Raw genomic sequence first — 6000 nt, forward strand, 5'->3', positions numbered from 1 at the left:
ATGGTCCTCTAAAGATGTCCACACCCTAATCCCCAGAACCTGAAAATTGCTACCCTTCCATGGCTGCTTCCCCTCCTTTCTGTTCTCTTCCCTTCTCTTTCTCTCTCTCAAATCATGAATATGACACGTAGGTAGACAAGTCATTCTGAATAATAATCCTGTATGTTTGTCTGTCTGAGAAATGGCAGACAGAGCACTGTCAGCCCTTTGCAGCATCTCCATGAGCACTTTCCTGGTCCTGCTCCTCTCTGACCTCATGAGGACCCAACACCCTTGTGGAGTTTGTGTTACTCATAAACTTTCATTTTCAGCTACAACTCTTGAGAACAGGTTACAAAATGAGAAAAGTTAACTTTGCTTCTTCTTGAAATGCATATAAAGAAAAACTTGGAATATGTCTTCCCTAATGTCTGGCTTCTTTGGTTCAGCATTTTATTTTAAAAGAATATTTGCATGACTAGCTGTAACAGTAGTTCATTTTTTTACTGCTGAAGAGTAGTTCATAAAATAAATATACCTTAATTTGTTAATTTATACTATTGCTAATGTGCTTTGGTTATTTCCTCTTCTTTATTGAAGCACAGTTGATTTACACTATTATAATATTTTTAGGTAATTTTTACAGATTATAGTTCACTAGAAGTTACTAAAAGGTAATGGCTATCATTTCCTGGACTATTCAATACATCCTTGTTGCTTATCTATTTCATACATTGCATTTTGTATCTCTTAATCTGATACCCCTCAATTGCCCCTCCCTCTTCTCTTTGCAAAATCTGCAAATAACAAATGTTGGAGAGGATGTGAAGAAATGGGGACACTTATGCACTGTGGTGGGAATGTAAATAGTGCAGCCGATTACATACTGTATGGAAAAGAGTATGGAGGTTCCCCAAAAAACTAAAAATGGAACCTCATATGATCCTGCAATCCCACTCCTTTTGTCTTTAATGGAAATGCTACTGTGAACATTCCTGCACAAGCATCTGCTGCATGGCACGTACGTCCTCGTTCTGTGAGATTTTCTCTGTGCATGCCTGTTCTGGATCACACAGAGCTGGTTTCTTTTCTTTTCCTAGATACTAATCAAACAATTTTCCAAAGTAGATGTCCTAATTTACATTCCCCCTGTATTGTATGTGTTTTCTAATTATTTCCCTTTAATTATTGCCAACATTTAATACTGTCACACTAGACATTTTAATATTTTCAGTTTGATGGGTGAGTAGCGCTTGCTCATTCTGGTTATAATTCAAATTCCTTTTATTATTAATCTGATGTAATTTCTTTTGATTCAGTTATAGGTCTTTTCACTTTCCCTTCTTCTTTGCAAAATGCCTTTTCAGGTTTTTTCCTCCATTTTTTTCCCTAAAATAATGAAGAAATTCTCATATCTTATGTGCTAAATTGTCACCATATTCATACAGTATTATGTGTTTTATATTCTATTTCTTCTTATTTTATATTATGGATTGCATTTTTTCTTTCTGATTGATTTTTAAATTTATTTCTCTGATCAGACTGGAAGTAAATTTTGGCATGACATGAGAATACATTGATTTTATATTTTAACTTATGCGTGGATATTTGTCCCAGCAATATTTATTGAAAATTCACTCCATTATACACTGCTCTATAGTGCCAGATTTTTTGTACAGTATATGTCCATATATGTATGGGTCTGTTTACAGACTATCTACATGCGTCTGTGTATTTATAGTCAGATCTATCCATAAGTAATAAGCTTTGATATACAATAGAAGAAGTCCTGAAAAATTATTTTTTTCTTAAAAATTGATTGATTTAGTCTTTGATCTTTACCTTTCAAGGCAAATTTTTGAATCATTCTTGTTTGGATTTAGGGTAGAATTACAGTAGAACCAGAGATCCATTTGGAAAGAAATTACAAGTTTTCAGCCTCAAGTCTTCCAAATCATGAGTGTACTATTTTTCTGCTTATTTAGATATACTTCAATTTTTGAAATGAAACTATATCACAATTTTTCTGTAAAGTTCTGGTGTATATTTTGTTAAATTAATCTCAATGTGTAATTTTTTTCATGCTATTTTAAATGTCATTTGGAAAATGTGTGCTGTTGTTAGATCACAATACAGTGCATTCTGGCAACTCTACCAAAATCTCTCAATAGTTTTATAATTTATTTGTAGATCAGTTGGGATTTCAACTTACATCCTATAATCTCTGTTTAAATATGTTCTCGGCTTGTTGTTTCCAATATCATTCCTTATAATTTTTTTCCTTGCTTTGGTAAACAAGCTAGAGATGTCAGTATAATTTGGGGTAAAAGTGAGCATCCCTGACTTGCTCATCTCACTGAGAAAGTATTTAGCCTCTCACATTTTAAGTGTTTTTTGCAATAGGATTTTTGTCAATTATTTGTTTCCAGATTAGTTCCCTCATGTATTTTCTTTTTGTTGTGTGTGTTTTTGTTTTGTTCTGCTTTTTGGTCACTGGATGTTGAAATTCATCAAGCTATGGTTTCTTCATTTTAGGTCCTTTAATATTTTAATGTGACAACTTACATTTAAAAATTTTCTAATATTAAGCAAAGTGGGTTTTTTTTCTGAGAAAACTGCCATCAATGTTATATAATAGAGTATCCTTTCTATTAATTGATTAGTTTCATATGCCATATTTTATTTATAACCTAAAATTCTGTTAATAAGAAAAATCGTTCTGCAATAATTTATTGTACTGCCCTTGTTAATTTTTGTCATTGAAATTATACTTGACTTTTAAAACAAAATGGTAAGAGTGTCTTACTATTCAATTCAGGGAAAATTTTTGCTTAGTATTCAAATTCACTGAAAAATAAGAAAATTTTCAGTTGCACAGGAAAATTTTCAATTGAAAAATTATTTTCTGTAATAGAAAATTTTTTGAGAGTGGCTTTTCTTTTTCTTTTTTTTTTTCTCACAAATTAAGTCAGAGGCTAAAAATTATGATCGCAATTTCTTCCTGAGTCTTTGAAGCCTGACTTTTCTACATAACAATTTTCTGGCCTAGGGAATTAGATTTTTGTGTCTTGTTTACTTCTTTGTGAAACCTGTGTATTTATATTATTAGGAAATATTATTAGGAAATAGTATGTAAGTGTGAGTTTGCTAGATGAGTTCTTACTTAGTAATGAGTTCAAAAAATGTGGGTTATTACTCCCAACCACGCCCCCAGTCCCAGCACATTCCCAGCCAGAGACACTGAAAAGAAAAGCCTGATAGGTGGTGCAGCAGAATGATTCAAAGTGGGGTCAGACGTGGCTGTTAAGAGGCTACCTATTCCATTTGCACTATTTCAGTCCAGAGGCCATGGTGTTCCGGCATGAGCAGAGCTGGTTGTGGGGTGGAGACACAATAAAATGGGACTGTTCATGGGAATGATGGCATTTAAACATAATTGTAACATTTGTAATAATTTTATCTTAGAAAATAAGTTGCAAAGATGTTTCAGAGTGTTTCCATCACACCTCACTCAATTATCCACATTAACATCTCACACAATTACCATCATTCATTCATCAAAAGCATCGACACAGCTGAGGAAACAATAACAGGATGAAAAGACAACAAAATGGGAGAAAATATTTGCACACCATATATTCAATAAAGAATTAATCTCCAATACATAAATAAAGAACTCATGTAACTCAACAGTAAAAACAAGATTAATAGCCCAATTAAATGTTTAGCTAAGGAGCTGATATAGACATTTTGTCTAGGAAGATATACAAATAGCCAATCGGTATATGTCAAAAAAATGTTCAATGTCACTAATCATCAGGGAAATGCAAATCCAAATTATAGTGAGATTTCACCTCACATCTATCAGGGTAGCTATTACCAAAAAATACAAAAAGCAAGTGTTGGCAAGAATATGGATATGGAGAAAGTGGAATTCTTGTACCCTGTTGGTAGGAATGCAGAATGGTTCAGCTGCTGTGGAAAACAGTATGGAGATTCTCGGCAAAATTAAAAATCGAATTATATGCGACCAGTAATCCTGCTTCTGGATCATTATTCACAAGAATTGAAATCATGATTTCAAGGATGTTGGCTTTCTCACATTCCCTGCAGAACTGTTCACAATAGACGTGGAAACAACCTGAATGTCTATGAAGAGATACATGGATAAAGAAAATGTAGCACATATAAACAATGGAGTACAATTTAGTCTCAAAAATGTGGAAATTCTGCAATGTGCGGCCACATGGATGAGACTTGAAGACATTATGCTCAGTGAAATAAGCCAGTCAGAGAAGGACAAATAGTGTGCACTTAAAACATATCTTGAGAGTAGATCTCATATTAAGTGTTCTTACCACAGTCAAATAAAATTAAAAATAATGAACCATTATGATCACTAAAATATACATTTCATTTGGATTCAATCAATTTGTTTTTCCATTAATGTCCTCTTTCTCCTCTGGGATCCAAGCCAGGATACCGTATCATGTCTCCCCAAAATCCTCAGGTCTGTAACACGTCTTTACTCTCTTCTTGTTTTTCTTGACTTTGACAATTTGAGGGAGCACTGGTGAGGTGTCCTGCAGAGTGCTTCCATGTATGGGTTTGCCTAATGATTTTTTCATATTAACCTGGGATTATGGGTTTTGGGGTAGTAATACCGCAGAGGTGAATTTTTCTCATCAGATCATATCAAGGTAAATGATATCCACATTGCAGCACTGGTGATGGTCACCTTTATCTTTTGCTTAAGGCAGTTGTGACCATGTTTCTCTACTCTATAAACTGGGGTGTGGGATTTGAAATGCAGTTGAATAATTAACAATTATTTTTAGATGGATCTTTTTTCCTTATTTCAAATTCTATAGTTCATGTTTACATCAATGAATATGTATTGTTTCAATAATTCAAGATATTAAGGTAATCAATGGACAAGATGTGATGGTGTCGTTATCGCTAATGACTTAAAAGAAAATGCGTCTGCCAAATGACACAAGAGACAGTGTTTCAAGTAATTATATGGTTTGCGGTCCACTGAGTAATACTCCAATTACAATTCTCTGTAGTTTATGTCTTTATAGTCATGGAGGCAAATATAAAGCTCAAAGTTTGGCAGCTTAGACTGTGAAGTCAATTTCAGTATTTTCTTTGTATTCCTTGACATTTATGTCCTGGAAATAGAGTGCCAGTTTACCGGCGTACTCACTGAAATTTACTGCTATTTTTATGACAAGCCCCAAACCTGTGGCTATCTTAAAGAATATGTGACTACGGAGAAGAAAAGTACCTGAGGTTTATGAATCATAAAAAGAAATCCTCGGTAAAGTAACCAAGAACTCTTGGTTCCAGGTCAGTTCACATTTCTTTTGGTATCTTTCAATTTAGAAGGAAAAGATGGAGCTCCAGCTCATACAGATTATCTGAAAAATTACAGATGGCCCCTTTTTTATGCTCAGAGACATTTTAATTTTCACTAACTGGGCATCAACTGTCTTTGATAATTAAATTTTGTATTATAGAAACTGGCAGCCGCGAGCAACAGAGAAGTTGCAAAAGATTTATAGGATATCTGTTGATTTTGAAATCCCATAGGCCAAGTTGAGTACAAGTCAAATCCTAAATCACTGATTGTCACCAAAAGCATTTGACCTTGCTAGGGTTGAATTCCACGTCGTTATCTGAGTATCTTTTGTTACGTAAAAATTGTGCCAGTAAACCTGAAGAGTAGTACCGATCTCCCTGATATACCGAGGTTTTGATAATATTTTCGAATGTTGGACGGGACTCCTTTATTGAAGCAGCCTGAGCAGTAATGGAGATTTGCAGTGCATCTTCCCAGGCCCACCTGCTGCGGGAAAGACTAGGCTGATGACACAGGCTTTAGGTCGGGGGTTGTTTGCGCTGCGTGTTAAGCGGGCGTTCACGGAGCCCAGTCTGGAGTCTGACACGTGATCCAGACGAAGCTCAGAACACGAAGCAGTGCATCCAACTACCTTTGCTGCAGCTCTGTGTGTGTGC

The sequence above is a fragment of the Vicugna pacos genome, chromosome 10, assembly GCF_048564905.1.
Source record: "Vicugna pacos chromosome 10, VicPac4, whole genome shotgun sequence".
In the NCBI taxonomy this organism is placed as follows: domain Eukaryota; kingdom Metazoa; phylum Chordata; class Mammalia; order Artiodactyla; family Camelidae; genus Vicugna; species Vicugna pacos.